Raw genomic sequence first — 22350 nt, forward strand, 5'->3', positions numbered from 1 at the left:
AGTAATAAAGTGGTGCCTCCCGCCATATCTTAAGCTACTAAGCCTACCCCTTGACATAAATCTACAGTATGATTGGCTGTTTACACACATGCCTTTAGCAATCGTGTAACGACGAAGTCGAAACGAATCGACACGAATTCTAATCACTAAGTGTTACTGTTCTTCTCTTGTTGTTGTTGCTGTTGTTCAACTTCTTCAGGGTGTTGTCAGTCGTCATTTAGTGTTTTTCCTTTAGTTTGTCGCATACGGTTTTGTGTGTATTTTTCAAAAACAACAAAACAAAAAAAAAAACGAAGCGAAGCGAAGTTGCGTGCATGTTTTTTGTTGTTGCTGTCGTTTTGTTTTCTCGTTTATTGCAGAGAGAGGTGTGGTTGGTGTTTGTTCTGAACACAGCAGTGTTCGTTCGTACGTATGAGTGGCTGTGTTTCGATTGTTTCTGTATCGTTTTGGCTTTAATGCCGTTTATTGTGTTGTTCATCATTAAATGGGCCTTTGGAAATCTACTTTACGTCGTCCGTTGTAAAAGCAGCCCCCTTTTTAGTGTGGCCTTTTAAATTTTTAATAACACACTAAATGAGCGTACTACGTACATACGCTACTATTTTTTTTTCATATTAGGCGAGAAACAAAAAAAAAACACTCCTCGTCTCTTTACACTTGGTCGACGTACTTTTCGTTTGCTCTCTATTACACTTTTTCTCTATCTATCTCTCTCTCTTGGATTTTGTAAAGAACTGTAGTGTATTGAAATGAATTGAAAAATTTTAATTTGTGTGTGTATATTGAAATTCATCGGACGCCTTTTCAGAATTTGCATTTTGTATAACGCAAATAAATGTTGTATGTAGTACGTCTGATGTCTGGTATTGGCCTTGGCGTTAATTAAAAATATCAATTTTTATTGCTGCTGCTGTTGTTTTTTTTTAAGTTTTTTTTTTCTTTCTGTTGCTTCAAAGCTTGTATGCCTAGTTGTTTGGCTGCCTGACAAGCAGACTGCTTAGCTTTTTTTTTAGCTCGTGCCAAAGCATACACAAACAAACATGTTTACTTGTCGACTTATTATAGTTTTGATTAATGGATGAATGAATGAATGGTCGAATGAATAGATGAGTGTCCAACTTAGTTGATTCATTTAAATATCAGTTCAACATAAACGACTTCTGTTACGACGAGTCTGTCCAAACGTCTATCGTGCATATGTCCATATGTATAGTTTTGCCAGACTTGTTCCATTGGAGACATTAATTGAATAGGTGCGGTTGTGGTTTAAATTATGCATTATTGTTAATATTGCTGTTTGTTGTTTTAGTTATTGTTTCTTATACAATTTACAAACTTGCCTTTAAAACCAAATGTATTGAATTGAAATTGTGATTTGAATATTAATGTGTTTTTTTGCACAGCACGTGGATACTTTATAGTACGAGTTTATGCCAAATATGCACATCTTAATGACAACGTACCTATAATACCTATAATCTAATAAATTGGCTTAAAAAACTGGCGTATAGTCAGTCATGTTGTCATTTTTTAAGTCCAATGTATTTACAAACTTATTTTTCAACTCGCTACACAAGGGTTCAGCACCTTCAGAAGATTAATCGCTGTGGGCTTTTGCCAGGCATGTTCACTATCTCAAATATCTGGACTTCTTAGTATCATTAGTATCAGACTGAAGGATGAGCATACATATATACTTTGCCATTCTTCTCACCGGATAACTGTCCAAATACCTATTACTAGAAATGCTCTGTTGGATTTATGTTTGCAACTTACGGGGTAGTTGAAAATATGCGCGTACATGGCAAATATTCCAGATACACGGATCATGCGCATTGCATGTGAGGCCGTTGTCCCTTTCAAAATATAAAGTTTCCTAAAAAGCTAGATTTTCAATGTTTTGCCTCGGATTTTTCTGGCATGCATGCCAGAGCTATAAGTTTTCATATTGTAACCAAGCCGCCCATCGGAAAATGGTGTCATTCCATTCACCGTAAAGTGGTAGGGAGTGGCATGGTAATAACATCTCTCGTTTATATCTCTCATTTATATCGAGCTTTCTCAGAGATCACACTATACGAGTTTTTGTAGATGGAATCTCATCAAACGAGTTCAAGATAAATTCATTTCTCCTACTCTATTTTGTAACTTTCAACCCCATCTATTATTTTCCAGATGACAGCAACATTTGTCATTAATATTCATTCAATTATAGAACAAGCCTGTTGAAGATTGGGGATATGAGGCAAAACATGAATGTTACGATTAACCAAGATCTTATGACAATCTTGAATGGGATTGTTCCAATAAAATCGATGTTATTGCACGAAAGACTTAACACAAAAACGCATGGCTGATCATGTTAATTCATCTGTTTTTATCGGTGGTGTTCTAGATTCATTTTTTAAGAGTTGAAAGAAGCATTATAGTGCTTTGGTTTTCTAAAACGGTTTATAAAATACTTCTGATCTCCTTACTATTTACACCACTTAGGTATATCCAACACAAAATGGAATATAACTCTCATGTATGGGACGGTGCTTCGAAATCAATTTTGGAGTTACTCGACCGCGTACAGGAGAGGATGAAGAATCGGTGACAGTATGGTATCCAGCTCTATTGTCTCACTGGAACATCGTCACAACGTGGGTTGTATTTCACTGTTTTATGATAATACAATGCTCCGCCGAAATCAGGGAAATTATTACCGAAACCCGTAATTCTTACGCAATACTTGTTCTTTGGCAAGGGCTCATCAATTCGTCGTCGACTGGACAGTGGATTGCACAGCACATTACAGGGAAATTCGTTCTTTAGGCTTACTTTCCGTTTATGGAATAAGCTTCCTGCTGAAGTCTTTCCTGTCACTTTCAATATAAGAAAATTCAAATATATTAAATGTCCACTGAAATATATTTTCTAAAGCTCATTCAAACATATTTATAAAAAAAAACTTTGTTATCATTTTTATAAATATTGAATTATTTTATAGAACATTATAGCATTTGACAATATTTCGTAAAAGATATAAAATAATTGCATAAAGATAAAGCCACATTTCCTATTTGCGTCCACAAATAAAAATACATTTAAGGAGACCTTTTTCATATTCAATAAAAATTTAATATAAATCGGTTAACCGGTTTTTTTGAAGACAAAAACCAAAACCGTTTAACTGGTTTTTTTAAAAGACAATAATCAAAACCGGTTTTTTCAAAAACACATTTTTTCGGTTAAACCGGAAACCGGTTTTTCAAATTTGCCGGTTTTTTGACACACTAGTAGTGATGCTTTATGTACTATGTTACTTCTCTGAATGTCATTTTTAATTTAAAACATAAACGTTATTTACTGTTAATTATGGTATTTTATACTAACAACATGGGTTTTTGGGTTTATTAGGACTAAATCGTGAAGACTCTGAGGGATGTACGATGAGATGTCAGTACATGTACTTTGAGACTGCCCTGATTGGCAAATTCCTTCTCCGAAGAGTATTTATATCTCGTCTCAGCATATCAAATCTGGAAGGGATCAATCTCTTTTCCACTCCAAATGCTAGGATTTCATCTTTTATACTATTTGTTCCTAAAGAACATTTTGTATACAAACATATACATATTTGAAAATGTTTGATCCATGGCACATCAATTCGAGAAGAAAACCATAAGTTGAGGAGGAGAAATATCCCTCACTCATGTTCATGATGGATCTAAAACCCGATGAAACAGGACAGCATTTTACTTCAGAACAGCATTTTACTTACATTTTTGCAAAATGCAATATAAAGAGATTTAACAATAACTTGGCTGAAAAATCATTATTCCTTTTCATAGAAACCAAGTCGAATTTATATAATGTGGTGTCTCTATAGCACAGTTGATTATTTTTTTCATCACTTCTTTAGAGGCTCGAGCTGTTAAATTCACTAGTGTTTGTTGTTGTGAATACTACACCAAACGTGAAAGCAACAATAACAATATGCATACATTAACAGTTCCAGCCAACTCTTAAAAATAAGAAATTGCATTTGGTTTTGGTAAATGCTGTACTGTGTGCTATGAATTCGGCTTGCTAGTAACTGATTCTGGCTTTTTGTTAACTTCAAAGTTATCACCTCTGTATACTTTTTGTCCATTTTCTGAATTCTAAGCTTTGACCATTATTTAATAAAAGTATAAACGACTAGTCATCCGACCTTACCCCTTCCAATTATGCTAAAACTTGCTACACAGGTTCCTTATTATCATACAACATTTTTAATTGATCAAACATTTTAAACTCGCTTTGGTTCAAAGTAGAAATTTTATATAAGAATAATGTAAAATAACTAAATTTCAATTATTTATAACTTTTTAACCATTTATCCTTTTTTTACAATATTGGTCTCTTATTAATGCTTATGTATGTATGTAAGTTTCAATATATTTGTCTAAAAATCCTTTTCTCTTGAACACAGTATATTGAACGAAAATATTGTCCTTGAACAAAGTATAACTCAAAAAAAATATCTTCCATTTTCTACAGATTGTCCTCAATTATAAAGTAACAACACATGAACAATTCAGAGTGGGATCTTGAGGGATATCGAGATAATAAAGAGTGAGTCAGAAAAAACTTATATACACTATTCCAGCCAAAAGTTAGCCTTGGTTCAACAAATTATTATTTTTTTAATCACATTAGCTTTTAAACATTTTTCAGATATTATCTTTTCTAAATCATTAATTTTCAACTGTTATTTCGGTCTTATTGTATGGCGGGAAAAAGTGGGTGAAAAATAATTAAAACTTTTCAAAAAAATCCAATATGGACTTTAAAAAAAAATAGCAAAAGATCTGAAGGTTCATCGTCACACTGTTTCAAAAGCCATTACACAGTATAAGGAAGACTTGAACATTGAAAGAAAACCTGAAACAGGAAGAAACAAATGACTAACAGATATTGGTAAGGTAAAACATGTCGAACAACTCTTTCGAAAAGCACCGAACACTTCTATCAGAAACGCAGCTCGTAATGTTAAATGCTCCGATTCTTTTGTGCGCAGATCCAATTTATCAGCATAGTCTCCTTTGAGCTCTATGCACCTTGTCCAACGTTTCTCAAATGTTTGTATCCAAATCTCTTTCCTTAAATCCGGAAAATAGGGTGGTAGAGGGAGCATTTCGTAGCCTAATTCATGTATTTTTGACATTGAAAATGTGTGTATCCTATTGTGCACCCGCGTGTAACACCCACCTTAAAGTATACCGATCGACTTAGAATCACTTTCTGAGTCGATTAAACGATGTCCGTCCGTCCGTCTGGCTGGTTGGCTGGCTGTCCATGTAAACCTTGCGCGCAGAGTACAGGTCGCAATTTTGAAGATATTTCGATAAAATTTGGTACATATAATTTTTTCGGCCCAAGGACGAAGCCAATTGAAACTGGCTGAAATCGGTCCATTATTTCACCTAGCCCCCATACAAATGTCCTCTAGAAATTGGACTTTATCGGTCATAAATGTTTAATTTATATATATATCTACACAAATAAGTTTTATATATACAAAATTCATGTTACCAAATTTTGTTACGATCGGTCCATAATTAGTCATAGCTCCCATATAGACCCGCTTCCGAAAATCACTTTAACGTGCTTAAATCACTTCAAAATGTTGGTATATACACAAAATTCAACATAAATAACTTTCATGTAGACATAAATCACACGACCTAATTTTATGGTGATCGGTCCATAATTGGTCATAGCTCCCATATAAGGCCCACTTCCGAAAATCACTCACGAATATAAATTATTGATATTTTAAAAGAAAAATATGTTTACTCATTTACTTGGTGTCCGACCATACTTTCTTACTTGTTAACCACTGAAATTGATTGTGCAGAGTTCCCATAGTATTTGTCAAGCTTATCCATTATTTAATGCTTAATGAGCAGACGATATTGACTTTTTTCAAATTTCTCACACAAACTAAATGCCGCAGCTTGTTCAAATTTTGACAGGAGACAACTGACAGATCTCTGTTGACAGGAGCAGTGTTGCCCTTTCAGTTAAGAGCCGGGACATTAAAAAAGTCGCTGACTTATTGACCCATCCTCGAAATCAAATGAAGAAATGAAAGAAAATCAGTTGAAGTTTTTATACTTTCACATAGTAAACTTTTGCTGTTTTTTCCTTTTAACTCAAATTGAAAAAAGTTTCAAGGGTTTTTATTTTTGTCAGTCGTGGCTGACACGAATTTATTTATATTGGTTTGTGGGTGTATTTAAGATAACATTTATGTTTTACAATCCAGCAGTTCTAGGAGACTGTCCCAAACTATTGATTTTACCTATCACTTTAGGTGACAACTAGTTACATAACTAGTTACATATTTTAACACGTGCATGACCCTTTTGGATTACAATAAGACTATCTGGAATAGCTGGGCCAAAGTGATCAAAGCATTGGATTCACATACCGGTTACATAGACTCAGTTACCTTACAAGCTACCTAACTGGTTACTTGATCAGCTACATAATTAGTTATTTTAACATGTACGAGTTGACCTCAAATATAACCGATTGCTTGTAAACAAGTCTTCCTCCGCTAACCCTCCAATATATTACTTCTGCTGGGTAAAATAACTACATACTTTCTAAAGTGCAATACAAAATAAACGTTTAAAGTAAGTACACTCTAGATTACTTAGAGACACTTAAGTGACAATTGTCTTCAAGATAGATTACCTGGGATGTATAAAGTAACTAATTGACTTCTCTCTGCACTACAAAGAGCACATACGTGTCAAATGATCCAAAATATATAAATTGGAGACAGCCAAGTGGTCAGATATTAGTGAAAATTAGTGTCTATAAGGGATACATTCAACGTATTAAAAAATTTACAGCAAAATAACAGACCTTGAACAAAACTTCTCCTCCCTTTGAAGTTTGTTTCTTTTCTCTTCTTTTTTTGTTAGCAAATTGTTTCATTTGCAAATGTGGAATTTAAAATTAAGTGGCTGTTAAAAAGTATTGCACAACAGCAACAACAAAAAAACGAAAAAGTTTTTTAAAAATTTATTGCCATTTTTAAAGGGACCCCTCCTTAAATCGCGCACTGCCAGACAAACGAAAAAAACACACACAATCAGTCGTCGTTTTCCGTTCATTCATTCAGTCAGTCATTTTGCTAATGAGGGTGAGTTGCTGTTGCCGTCGTTGCTGGCTTCGGACGTTTTTTTGTTCGAGTTTGAGAATGGCGTCAACAAAAAATGCCTCAACTTTATTATTCAATTATCCCTTAACGCGCTTTTTTGTACTTTTTCCTTGTTTTTTATTTTTGTATTTTTTTTATTTTAATTTCTGCAAATTTGTTCAAGTGCTATTAATGAAGCAATTTAAACACACAATTTTACACAAATTTATAGCTGCAGTTGCAAGTTGTTTATCATTTGAAATTTATTCGCAAACACTTGTTTTTGTTTTCAAAGTTTATTTTTTTGTCTTGTTTTTCTTTTTAAACTAATTAGATTTTCATCTTGTAATTTGTAATTTGCACATGAAATTGTAGAGAACAGAATGTTGTTTGTATGAATCTGTGTGTGTTTTTAGGTTGCACTGATTAATGGTGTGATGAAGAACATTATCTGTAATTTATGCACAATTTTAGTTTGCCTGAACGTGTCTGAGTGTGAAAATAAAAATAAATCTAATGTGTATAAGAAATACTTACTACAATGAATTCGAAATTCCTACTTGTGTAATAAAGTGAAAATTAACATTTTTGCACTGTGTTTTGCTATTTATTGTTTGCTTTTGTTGCCATAATGGAATTTTACCTGATGATGCAATATTTATGAGGCAATTTCAATTTCATTCTTTAATTGGTAATTCTAATAAAATTTTAATTTGCTTAAACAAATTTGACATTTTAAAACGTTTTTCTTTGGGCATTTTTGTTAAGGATGTTGCACCGTGGGTTCAAGTATTGAAATATTTGAACCCACTGTGGCGATTAATTCAGGAAAACCGTAATTTTAATACATACACAGAAAAAACTATTTCTTAAACCATTTCAATTCAAATATTATTCACATATTGAACTGATTTCAATTATTTCATAATTAAATCAATTATTCATTTGCTCAAAAAAAAAAATTCTTGATATTTTCTGTTGAATTTTGAGTTTTGAATTTGATTATTTTGACAATTGAATATACAATTTTCGTATTGGTTGAATTTCAAATACAAAAATTATTGAATAGATAATTTTCGTAATTGAACACACATTTTTGTTATTTTTTGTGTTTCAATTACGAAAATTATCTATTCAATAATTTTTGTATTTGAAATTCAACCAATAACGAAAATTGTATATTCAATTGTCAAAATAATCAAATTCAAAACTCAAAATTATCAAGAAATATTTTTTTTGAGCAAATGAATAATTGATTTAATTATGAAAACTGACTTGTATTGGGACAAAGTTATCATTTTGATCATTTCTTTTCTGAATTGACCAAGAGATTGTATGGAAGAAAAAATATTGTTTAGGTACAGGCCGTCCCTATGTATTGTAGAAACACTTTGTTTAAAATATTAGGATGATAGGATAACGTTAACTGGTGCCGCAACGATGCTGAAGTTTTGAGGTGCATTTACAAGGGGAAAAATTAAATTTTTTCAGTTTTTGTAAAAATGTTGCCATTAAGCAATTACTTTTGCAATTTAATTTAAAAGAATCGAAATGTGTACGTTATTTTCGTTCTAATAAGATATAATACACAAAAATTGGTTAAAAAATGTCAAAGTTGTTAAAAATTCGCTAGGCCATTAACGTGTCTCAGGCCACTACAACATGAAATGTAGAAACAAAATTAACATATTTTGTGAAATACTAAAATAAATTCTTTTTACCTTAAATATATCCATATTTACTTGTTTATGAGTTTTTGTCTTCGTAAGATACATATTCGCTGGTATGACCAAAAAATGTAATTTCTTTAACGGCAGTTTCAAAGCTCCAATTTTTTCCAAAATTTTTAAAAATTTTGTTAAACAAATTTCAGAATTTTTTGATCATCACATTGGGATTTATTAAGAACATAATAGAGAATAAAAAGTATGACAATAGTTTTTCCGTACCTGCTATTTAAATTTTGAGATTTTCAAGAAAAACTAATTTTTTTGGTAAAATTTGAAGTAAAACCTATTCAGAATATTATAGTCCTGATAGTTTTAAATATAGTCTGAAAGTCTTACTAAAATCGGAAAACGCTAACCCTTAAATCGTGAAGGTCAAAGGTCGAATTTTTCAATATTTGGAATTTCTTATGGAAAGGTACACGCAGAGGAAAAATATAATTGGGCATGGTTACTGTAACCATTAAATAGTGTTACAAGATTTTTAACAATATTATAGTCACAGTAACCATTTACATGATTGTGGTAACCATAATATGGTTAATTTACGATTCACATGATTGTATCAATAATATATATGGTTACAGTAAACAAATATATGTTTGTGGCAACCATATTTATGATGAATAATTTTATCATAATATGTTGTTCTCAGATTATGATAAGCCTTAAGCCGAGAGCACCATAATATGATAAGTCCTTCACCATATGAATGGTTGTCACAAACATATATTTGTTTACTGTAACCATATATATGGTTGATACAATCATGTGAATCGTAAAATAACCATATTATGGTTACCACAATCATGTAAATGGTTAATGTGACTATAATATAGTTAAAAAACTTGTAACAATATTGAAATGGTTACAGTACCCATGCCCAACTATATTTTTTCTCTGCGTGTAGGGAAATGTTGGGCCGATTTTGATAAAACTTAAGAAAAATATAATATGAAGTCTAGTATTTACAAAACCAACAGAAACATTTAAATTAACCCTTAATAACATTTAGAGTCCCCCCGGCCTGTACCTAGACATTTTTTTTCGTCCATACAATCTTGGAGCAGTCTAATGTATACCCACATATTAATGGTGTTTATTTATGTTAATGTCATCCAGTTTTCTATTATATATTTTTACTTTTTTTATAAAAAATGTTTGACATTAATTAAAGGTCAATAACGAAAAGAATTTTTAATATTTTTGAACAATTCAATATGATTTGTATTTCAATATGATTCAATTTCTTCGATTTCTTAAACAAAATGGTACAAAATCTACCAAAATTGGAAAATCGTGTCTAAGTCTAATTATACATACATATGTATGTATATTGAGGGACTATATTCAAAACCCTCTATCTTTGATTTTCACGAAAATGAATTTTTTATTGTAAAATATATTGTGAATTTCACAACGAACATGTTTTATTTGATTTTTTTTTATAAAATTAATTTTCAAATATTTTTTTGGAGTAATTTCTACTTGCAATACATGATTTCTAACTAATTTTTGCATGGTTAATATGAATTTTACATTTTTCAATCATTTATCAAAATAGCGAAAGCCGATTCTGAACTGAATTATACAAACATATAAGGTCCATGGAATAAAAATAAATGGTTTAAGTTGGAATTTGCTTAAAAAAAGTGTATACTTTTAAAATGTCATCATCATGGTTGTGGCTACCAAAACCGCAACCATTATTTACCTAAAGCTCTATCCAATTTTGCTGCGGATAATAAAGTTATTGAACAGAAGTTCTTAGAGAAGATAGATATTAAATTGCAAACGTGATTAAGCTCTAATCACTTCAAAATCGAGATGATTATCCATACATTTAAATGATTTGTTAATCACTTCAAATTGACATGATTAAATCTTAATCATTTCATTAATCGCCTGAATATACCTCTAACTGATGATGATGTAGCATCGGCCACAATGAACATACCTTTCAGATGTACTACCGATAAATAAATATTTCATAAACAACCATAAATAATCCATCAATTCTCACAATTCCATCATTAATAAGTTTAAATAATCTGCTGATAACTTTATTAAAGTATTTCTTTCCATTTTTAATGCTTTAAAGAAATATAAATTAGTTTGTTGATTTTTTATTTGTCAACTTAATCACTTTACTGTCAACTTAATCATCTCAAATGTAATGTGAACGGCTTTGATTAACTTAGAGCTAGTTTCTTACTTGTCAGTTAAACTCAGCTTAACACGCTGTTATATTAATCCTGAAACATATTTTGCCGGAATTTAACCAATGATTGTGTTTCTCACTAGTGGATTAATTTTGTTAGCATTGCCATACTTTTCAGTCAAATCACATGTTTATTCTTCAAATTTTTTCATATAAATATGGCAATACTATACATTTTATAAGAAAAAGCAACCGCGTTACATAACTTTTTTTGTAAATTTTAACTTTCTAAAAGAAAAAGCGACATAAAAGTATATAAAATGTATATTAAAAAATATATTGATGTTTATAAAGCAAATAAAAACAAAGAGCTGCTGTGCTGAATTGTTTATTTTATTTTCCATCTGTTTGTGCTTTGGCATTTTATACTTAGGTTTAACTCACCAATGATGCTCAGTTAAACCTAGATTATATAGCATATAAACAATAAGTGAGAAACACAATTTTTAGTTTAATTTAGGTTTAAGCGAAGAATGTAGATTATCTCTATCCCAGAAACTAGCTCTTATTCACCATTTTGCTTAAACGCGTTTAAAACCCCAAGTGTGAACATAGCATTATACAGGACATATTGAACCAAAACTTCTATATTCTTGTTCACTATCAATTCAGCCAAATAAGTGGAAGAATTTGCAAGATTTGAAGAGCTTAATACCACCGTCATTTAATACCATTATTTTTATTTTTATGATAACTTACTCTAATCAAACTTCAAAAAACTTTTTTGCTATAACTTTTTGTTTAATATTGTTTATTTTTTTATCTTATGTAATTATTAGTATAAAACGTTCGACAGACTAACCACTATTATTAAATTAGCCGTTATCTTAAATAAATTACGTTAAAAGAATACAGATGGCATAAATGAAATCAAAATAATTTATTTTTATTAAAATGCAAAACCCTCTGGGAAAATCCATTTTAAAACGGACAGAAAACTGCTATTTTCGGATTTGACATATTCGATTTTAATGAAATTTATCACACATATTACGGTTCCAAAGCATTCCTCAAATCAATGACTTTTTCATCGGAAACTCTTTCCATTTCAAAAATATCGCGATTTGAAAATTGAAAAATTTTTTAAAATTGTCTAAAATTATATACACATAGAGACATAATTGCCCATAACATTGAAACTACTCAAAGACCAACATAAATATTGATTCCATTTTAAAATCAATTTTCGGAGTATATTTTTCAATGTAAAAAGTATCAAAAGACACCTAAACTCTCTACTATATTCGTTCAAAATAATTCCGATGGAGACTCGATTAGTTCAGGATTTATAAAGTAAAACGTTATTAAAAGTACGTTTTTTCATATAAAAATTTAAGCAAATAGAAAACGGAACACATTCGAATCATTTAAAATGTATGTAGTAAAATACAAGTGCTTAAATTTGTATATGATTTTATATGAAAAAACGTATTTTTAATACATATATAATTTTAGACAATTTGAAAAAAATTTTCAATTTTCAAATCGCGATATTTTTACATCGGAATGAGTTTCCATTGAAAAAGTCACTGATATGAGAAACAAATTATGGGATATATTATGTATGTGGTAAATTACATTAAAATTGGAGATGGTAAATCCGACTGCTGTCCGCTTTGACATGTATCTTCCCCTATATCTGATCATATTCATACATACACATTGAATATTTTTGGAAAGCAAAACCCTCTATCTATCATAAAGTCTACAATAATGCATTATTTTAAAAACCAATTACATGTGAGGTTCAGTAGTTGCTTTTAATAAATATTGTAGAATACCGAATTTTAATAACTCAACTAATACGCGAAAAACAGTTTTTTGGCTCTCCTGAAAAGTTGTGTTTTTCAAGATAGAGGGTTTTGAATATAGTCCCTCGATATGTATTCTATCTTTCCAGGAGAGTTGTTCTTTCCAAATTTTCAATGTAATCACAATATTAAAATGATAACAACAAATAATAATCTCCCCACACTTGTTTATAAGAATGTTTCTACAGCAACAAATTTACGGCATACTTCATTGAACGAATAAAGGATGATAAAAAAAAATTTACATTTTATTTATTCTCTTTTTTTATAATATTTATGACAAAAAAAAACCTAATTTTAAACACCAATTTTATAACCTCTAAGATCCTGTTTATGTTTTTCCTGTTGTGTTTAGAGATGCCAAAAGGGGAATCCCGTTCCCGAAAATCCCTTCTTAAATACCGGGATTTTTCTTTATTAAATAAGGGAAATTGTAATTTGTATGTTCCTTTTTAAAGCATTTTGACTTAAACATACTACAATATAGTAAATAAAAACAGCGGTATTTTTGGTTTTCATTGGAAAATCAATTTTTCATCATATTTTTTGTAAGTTATCTAACAAACCCCAATTAAAATCATCTTCAAACGAAATTGATTTTATCTCAGATGAGGAGCTCGAACAAAATGAAAATATTTCGATTACTCAAAGGCTTAAAGATATTTTTAATAAATGCAAAAGCCCCTAAATAACAATAACGAAACAAAATTATAATGGGAAATGAACTTGCAAAAGAAATTGATCATTTTATTTCTGAAGGATCAAGAGGAAAATACTTGCAGATTTGTTACAAGTATTTGCAAACGGTTTTGCCTATGTGAAAGATGTTTTTTCAGCATCAGCATATGTCGGAAACAAAATTCGTTCCAGAATGACAGATGAAACCATAGATGCAATAGCATTCTTAGGAAGCTATTTAAAATAAACACTAATTTTTTACTAAGGTACTGCTTTTTACCAGTGTGTACATTCTTTATTTAATTAATTGCGAAATAAAAAAATTACTTTCAATTGTGAAGACATATGTATGTACGTTTCTTTCTTATAATTTTCGGGATATAGACTTCCCGAAAATACCGAAACCCCGGGACGGTCTTTATCAAACCCCGAACACCGGGATTTTCAAAAATCAGTCCCGATTAGCATCTCTAGTTGTGTTATATGTACAGTATTTAGAAAGCACCATAATTTCTGCCTATGAAAAATAATATTAAAGGTAGAAATATGTACAGAAATCTAAACAGAAAATAAATGTATTTCTACTAAGGTTGACTACCGATTCAAAGCGGTTAAAAGGAAACGGTAACGCTATTTGTATTATTTCGGTAACTTCATCCTGAATTAAATTATGTATTAATAAAATTTTAAATAAATTTACAAAGTTTTAAATTCTTAAAATTCTATAAACTCAGTTATTGCAAACAAAAAAATTTATTTTCATAATTTAAAATTATTTATGGAATAGCGGTAACGGTATTTACGATTAGTTGAGCTGAAAGAGTATTTTAGGGGCAAAGCTACGTTTACAATGATGGAGAGAGTACTCCACTCTGCAGCAAATTATATTTCTTTCTCTTTTTTAATCCACTCCAGAATCGAAAAATTTCTACTCCAGAGATTATTTTAACTCGGTTAATCATAGATAAAAAATACACATACATAGATGGGAAACTCTCTTGTCAAAGACCTAATTCAGTTGTCAGTTTATGTACAAAATTGTTTCTGTGTAAAACAACTTTAAAAATTTGTATGCTTATTTAAAATACATATTTTGGAAATATAAGTTTTAAATTTCTTAAAAATTCCCCTCAACCAAATTGAAATTGAAAAATAATCTTTTCTTATTCTTTAAAAGAACAAACAAAACACAATAAAGTAAAATAAATAAAAAAAAAATACTAATATATGTTAAATGCAAGATCCATTAAAAACTCATAGTCAGCATAAAATATTTTTTTATAAAAAGAACTAAAGAACAAAAAACCAAAAAAAAAAATGGAAAAGAAACCAACAACATACAATTTTGCTTTTATTTTTATGTTCAAAACCATGTTCAACTCCATCCATCAGCAGAATAAAAAAAAAAAAAAATAAAACTTCAAATACACTCGACTCGAGTTCACATGTTTTGGTCTTAAACCAAAACGGGAGGGGGCAAAGGGGGATTGAACTACAACAACTGACAAACCACGTACATACGTACGTACGTATAAAACTGGCAATATTCAGACACATGTTTGGCTCCAAAGAACTTAAACCATTTTTTTTCTATGTTTCTATAGGTGTATGTGTGAGTGTGTGTATGTGTGTGTGTGTGTCTGTGGTTGGATAAATCTGTGTGAGTGTGCTGAAAATATGAAATCCAACCACTGGCAAAACACAACTAGATGAACGAAAGAACAGCAGAAAAAAAATAAAATAATTCAAGAAACGAAGTAAAAAACAAAAGCGCCAAGAGAAATAATTGAGCTTGAAGCAAACGAAAACAACAAATCATCAGACAATGAAATCATCTGACCCAGTTGGTAACTTGGGCTAGATTTTATTTGTGCAAGTTGACAGTAAATTCGAAATTTCCTATTGGGTATTTTTGCCATATTTTGAGTTTAATTGAGTTTAACAACAACAACTCAAATGTACTACTTACTATGCATACTTAAACGAGTAGAGTGTATGCACACTGGGCCAAGCAAGCATTAAATAAGATTTTGTTTTTAAATTATTCGTATGAATTTCCGAAACAAATTTTAGGATGCCTTCAGATTGTGTAAGGATTTGCAAAATTGTCTGTTTAATGAAAGATTTTATTACAGCTTTGTGAGCCACAGAAACTAGACAATATTATTTTATTATTTCATGCAATATTTAAAAAACTAACTTTAATTTTCCACAAAACTTTTAAAATTTTTTTTAAATTAAAAAAATGTTTGGTATTTTAAAGTAAATACTTATTAATATTGGCCTCTAATTTAAAATTAAAATAAGGCAAGTCTAAAGCAAATAATTATTAATTTCATTATTATTTTTAACTCAGAAACGTTTAAAGTATTTACTGTTTTACAAAATTAATTCTTAATCCTTTGCTGCAGGAAAAGGTATTAATTTTAAAAATGTTGTCTTGTTTTTCCAACTTTAATGCAATAATCGCAAAATTTTCTAGTTTCTGCAGTATTCAAAAAAATAATTAGTATATTATAGTATTAATTTTCAAAACTATTTTTAAGGTTTGAAAGTTCATTGAATTAAGCATAAATTTATACAAAAACAAGTAAGAGTACTATATTCGGCTGTGCCGAATCTTATATTCCCTTCACCGAATTATACTTCAAAATTTTAAATATTTTTAGGTAAACAAAATTTAATTTTTTTCCAGTTATTTTTTTCATTTTTTGGAAAAAAAAATTTTTCGATTGTTATTTTAAAATTTTTAAATTTTTTTTTAAATTAAAAAATTTTTTTTTTTTAAATTTAAAATTTTTTTTTAAATTAAAAAATTTTTTTTTTTAAATTTAAAATTTTTTATTTTTGATTTTAAAATTTTTTTTTGTGAAAAAAAAATTCGGGTTAAACATTTTTTTCCGATTTTGACCCATTGTAGGTCCATCTTACCACGGTCTTATATACGTCGCACAGTGGTATGAGAAAAAAAAAAGAGGGAAATAAATCTGTAACTTCTAAACGCTTAATCCGATTTGAATGAAATTACACATGCGCAAAGAGGAAGTGTTGTCGAGTTTAAGTTTTGAATTTGGACCTCATGGGCACACCAGGAGCGGGGCCAGGGGTCCCCAAAGTAGGACACCTCGGGTATGTTCAATTTTAAAAATGATTCTATTTCTTCGTTTGTGTTCCGATTTCAAAAAAATTACGTATATGGAATCTTCTCGTCGAGCTCTACATAAAACCTCAATTATCTCATATAGCTTAGGAGATATTCGCATTTGAAAATTAAATTTTCAATATTTTTACCCACCCTACTCCAGTTTTTTGATGACTGAGGTTCCAAAAATTTCTCCATTTTTCTTTTATAGGTTCTAAAATTCTCAGCGAGTTGTTTATTTTTCCCTAATTTATTTGACACGTAAAAAACATAAGGTAGACATATTATATATCAATGGATAGAGGATTTTGTCTACTTTTCAAAAATGTATATAACTTTTGACAATTAAAAAATTCATGGAATAATTTTTTGAAAAATATGACAAAAAATGCTTTTTATTGAATTTTGCATAGATACAAATTTTTCAAATTGAAATAACATTTTTATTTATGAATATTTTTTAATGCAATCTCACAGTTATGTAGATTTTTCTATTTAAAAGGGAAAAATAGAAACAAATTTTGAAATTTATAAACAGGAATCCGGCAATTCCCAAAAAATTATTGAAAAATCCCAAAAATGGGATTTTTCGTTTTTTGGCTATAATATCCATACCAGGGGCGGGGTTATCGGAACCCTTTACAAACTAATTAAGATCTCATTTGGGCCATCTAAAATATTTTACTATATTTTGATATCGAGTATGCGATTTGAGAATTTTTGCCCTAAAGTTGAATTTTATATAAAAAAGAGGCATTTTTTGAATGGACCTGATCCCGTCGGTATCAAAAATTATAAACGTTTTTTTCATTTAAAATATTTGGCGTAAAGTTAGCTTTTCAAAAAGTACAAAAAAGTTGCGAAAAATCGTCTTTTTTTAAAAATTGAACATACCCGAGGTGTCCAACTTTGGGAACCCCTGGTCCCGCTCCCTGTGAAATTTCATTCAAATCGGCATAAGGGTTTATAAGTTACAGATTTATTTCCCTCTTTTTTTATTCTCATACCACTGTGCGTCGTTGCAAATGTCTTTGAAATATCTATCATTAGATAACCATATTGTCTATATTAATGTCTTAGTAATCCAGATATGGGTCAAAAATAGTTCAAAAATCGAGGTTGTCTTGGTATTTTCCTCATATCTCAGCCATTTGTGGACCGATTTTGCTGATTTTAAATAGCAAAATTCTCGAAAGCATGTCTGACAGAATTATTGCAGATTTGGATCCCGAAGATATCTGAGGTCTTCAGAAAATTGATTTCAACAGACAGACGGACATGGCTTAATCGACTCCGCTATCTATAATGATCCAGAATATATATACTTTATAGGGTAGGAAATGAAAATGACAAACTTATATATACCCTTCTCACGAAGGTGGTGCTATTATTTTGACCGCAGCTGTATTTAAATTTTAGTTTCACTTATAATTTTTCGCCCAGAAGTATTACCTTAATTATTTATATGCTGTAAGTTAGAAACTGTTTGTACATACATATATATCAAATTAACATACATATATCAAATTAACAATAAACTCTTGCACTTAAGTTTCGAAGTATATTTTTAAATTTTCAAAACTTTAAGAGGTGAAAGTTTAGTAACCTAGATTTCGGAAGGTCGCTGAGTTTTTTCTTTTCGAATACTACAAAAAAATAATGAATTCAGTTCAACGATTCTCCAAAATTTTCGATTTTCCTCATTAGGGTGAAATGAAAAATTATTGCACAATCATGTAACCGTTTAATATCTAATTGATGGACCACATTTTTGAAGTTTTTTTACATATATCGTAGCATTGATTGATCAGTTATTTCTGCAAAGTTATGCAAATGTTTGTATGTCAAATTTAAACTTCATAACCAGTAAGGCTATTCAACTTCAAGTGTTTTTATTTTTAAATGGAATAAGATAAATCGATATTTACTAAACAAACATTTGGCTTTTTTTACCTAATTATATTATGAGAAGTATAGGATTAATACCCATTTTTAGCATATGCCTGTTAGCCTGTAACCTCTGATATCAATATTTTTAAGATTTCATGCCTTCATAAAACTATTCTTTAGTCAAAACGTAAAAAATGTTGTACACTTCGTGCCTAAATTGGAATAAAAAAATCTACAACATTGAACATTTTTTTGTGCTTACAATTTTGAGTCAAAAGGTGCAACATTTTTTGTTTTTATCCATATACACATAACATATGGGGGATTTCATGTCTAGTGAACCAACTTTTGAAATCGATGTCTTCCGATCTATTGGATTGTAATTCAGACACAATTTGTGAACAGGATCGGTAAAGAACTCTCTGAGTTAGAGGGGGCAAAATGTGTCTTAAATATTTTAGATAAATATTTCTTCAATCTTTCGAAAAAAAGTGTTTAATATTTGAAGAAATAGCTATCTAAAATATTTGAGAAACATTTTGCTAAGAAGGTAATAAGTTACATGGATAAGAAAAAACAACTGCTTGGCCAAAATGTAACATTTTGACCACCTTTAACTCAGAGAGTTCTCGACCGATCTTGTTGAAAAATTGTGTCTGGTGCAAATTTCATCCCGATCGGAAGACATCGATTTCAAAAGTTGGTTCAATTGACATGAAATCCCCCATATATTTTAAATAGTAAATTATGAAAATGTTACAGCAAGGAAATTTTGACCACAATATTGCATACTTTGCACCATTGTTCTGAGTTTTACTTAATTCATAGTTGGCACTCAGTCCCCTCTGTTGCCCACTAACTTCTCTCTTCCTGCCTATTCATCAGCCACCCATTGTGCTGTTCTACAGTAGCAGCAGTAACTGTAAAAGCATTTTTTTCACATGTATTTTCTTTATTGGAAAAACAAAAAATAGTACCCAGTGCTGGTAACACTTTATACGGCACATAAACCCCACTTCTCTACTGGGGAGTCTATACATAGACTACAAAAACATTTACCAACACACTTGCAAAAACACACACAGATACATAAATATATGTATGAATGTGGCTGTGTGAGTGCTAGTATTGTCAGTTCGTAAGTAGTACAAGTAGTCTGCTGCTCTTCATTCGAGACATCAGTTTGAAAAGGGGTTTGTGGCGGACTGGTGGGGGTAGGTTGTTTCAGCAAAGTTTGAGGACAAGTATTTGCAAGAGCAAATTGTTGCCGCAATTGTATGACCGAAGAGAGCAAGAGATGAGATACATGCAAAACGTATAGAGAAAGAGCAAGAGTTTATTTTTATATTATTCTACTAAATACCTATTTAATATTCAGTTTAATTTAGTTTTGCTTATTTTTTATCTTTTTTTTGTTTTGTTGTTTATATTTGTTTAAAATGTTGTTGCTGTTTTGCGAAATGAAATACAACAAAAAGAAATGAAATTGTATATAAAAGTACGGAAATGAGAACAACTACAAAAATATTGTTTATGAAACGATTTCTATGCGTGGGTCAGCATTAAAAATGTTTTTTTTTTGTTTTTATTCTTGAATAAAATAAACAATTTCAACTTTTAATCATACAATTCAGCAAAATAATGAAAATCAAAGAATAAAGTAGCACAAATTCATTTGATAATTGTTTTCAATGGTTATTAGGTGCTATATGTAATAAAATATTTGTCATCAAAGGATTTAGATTTTTAGATTTAGAATGGGGAAATTAAATGACTGGATTAACTGGAAAGCTAATAATTTTCTTAATATTATCTACAAAATCCTTGCTACAAATTAACAACGCCAAAATGAAGTGTATCGATAAATCATTAAAATGTTTAAAATGAAAATTCAGCGCTATTTTCATATTTTCCGGCCACTATGAAGTTTAATCTTAACGAAATATGTACTTATTAAGAGATGTTACAAAATAGTTGACCTTAATCTAGCTCTTAAGATTTTGAAATTATTTTATATATAAATTTTAACCCTCACTCAACTTAATATTTCAAATCGTTATATCGCTATGTTGTCAGCAAAAAGGTCTTTGTGGTTTAATTTGAAAGCCATAGAAGTTTCTCATGGTTCTTTGTGATAAGTTCGGACTTAGTAAATATATTTGGGAATATAATGAAATTCGAATAATTAAATAAAAAAAATTCTAAAAATTACACATATTTACAAGGAGAAAAAATTATTTTTTTTTCAATTTTTTTTAAAACATTTTGCAATTAAATAATTACTTTTGCAATTTAATTTAAAAGAACCGAAATGTGTAAGTAATTGTCGTTCTAATAAGATATAAAAGACAAAAATTGGTTAAAAAATGTTAAAGTTATTAAAAAATCGCCAGGCCACTGGAACAAGAAATGTACGAACAAAATTAACATATTTTGAGAAATATTAAAATAAAAGTTTATTCTTACTTAAAATATATCCATATTTACTTGTATATGCGTTTTTATCTTCATAGGATACAGTTAACCTATTCGCAGGTATAACCAAAAAAAAATTTCAATTCAAATTTTTAAAAATTTTGTTAAACAAATTTCAGAATTTTTTTATCATCTTATGGGGATTTATTTACAACTAGGGTTTTTAATTTCCCGACCTTTTTTGAATCCCGGGAATCGGTAAGATTTTTCTCTACATTCCCGGGTACCCGGCTATTCCCGAAATATATAAAAATACTGTAAACTATGAATATTACAGCAAAATTTTATATAAAAGCTTAGTGTTATAATCATTATATATAGAGCTTCGTATTAATTAATTCAATTTGAGCTTAATTCACTAAAATCTTAATTCGTAATTAAAAAATGTCAGCCTTTCATTTCATAAATCCATTCTCAATATCTAATTCTTTAGCTTCCTTCAAAACCTTCATTTTGAAGTTAATTAATAACAGAATTTTTTTAACTTTTTTTTTAAAAAAAAAGAAATAGACTTATAACTTGTTTCCTTTGTAGTTTTGTCAGTTTTTAATTTCCGGGAATCCCGACTAAAAATCCCGGGAATCGGGTAGTGCAAAATTGTCAAAATTCCCGGGAAATTTGTACCGGGAATTCCCGGGATAAAAACCCTATTTACAACATAATAGGGAATAAAAATGTGAAAATAGAATTTCAATACCTTCTATAGTTTTTCCGTACCTGCGATTTAAATTTTGCGATTTTCGTGAAAAACTAATTTTTTGGCCATATTTTGGCGAATGAGCCCAATTTACTTACTGTTATTAATTTTAAGTAAAATCTGTTCAGAATATTATAGTCCAGGTAATTTTAAATATACAGTGAGTGTCACTCAAAATCGTACAACATATTTTTTTTAAATATTATGAAATTATACAGGCAATAATAAGTGATTATATAAAAAATTAAAAGTAATTTTTTTAATTGGAACAAAAAATATGTATTTCAACAAAAAAAATAACAAAACCTCAATTCCAGAAAAAAATATTGATGAAAATTAAAAAATATCACAAAATTCATATTTCACTTCTTATATTAAATTTTATATTAAATTTTAATTAAAAATTAAAAAAAAATGTTAATATTAAATAATCCTAATACTTTGTAGGGTATCCTTTGCTATTTTTTAGTGCCTGTACGATTTTAAGTGAAGAGTTAATATTCTGGGCACTGACGGTGTTAGATAA

The sequence above is a fragment of the Calliphora vicina genome, chromosome 5 (genome assembly GCF_958450345.1).
Source record: "Calliphora vicina chromosome 5, idCalVici1.1, whole genome shotgun sequence".
NCBI lineage: Eukaryota > Metazoa > Arthropoda > Insecta > Diptera > Calliphoridae > Calliphora > Calliphora vicina.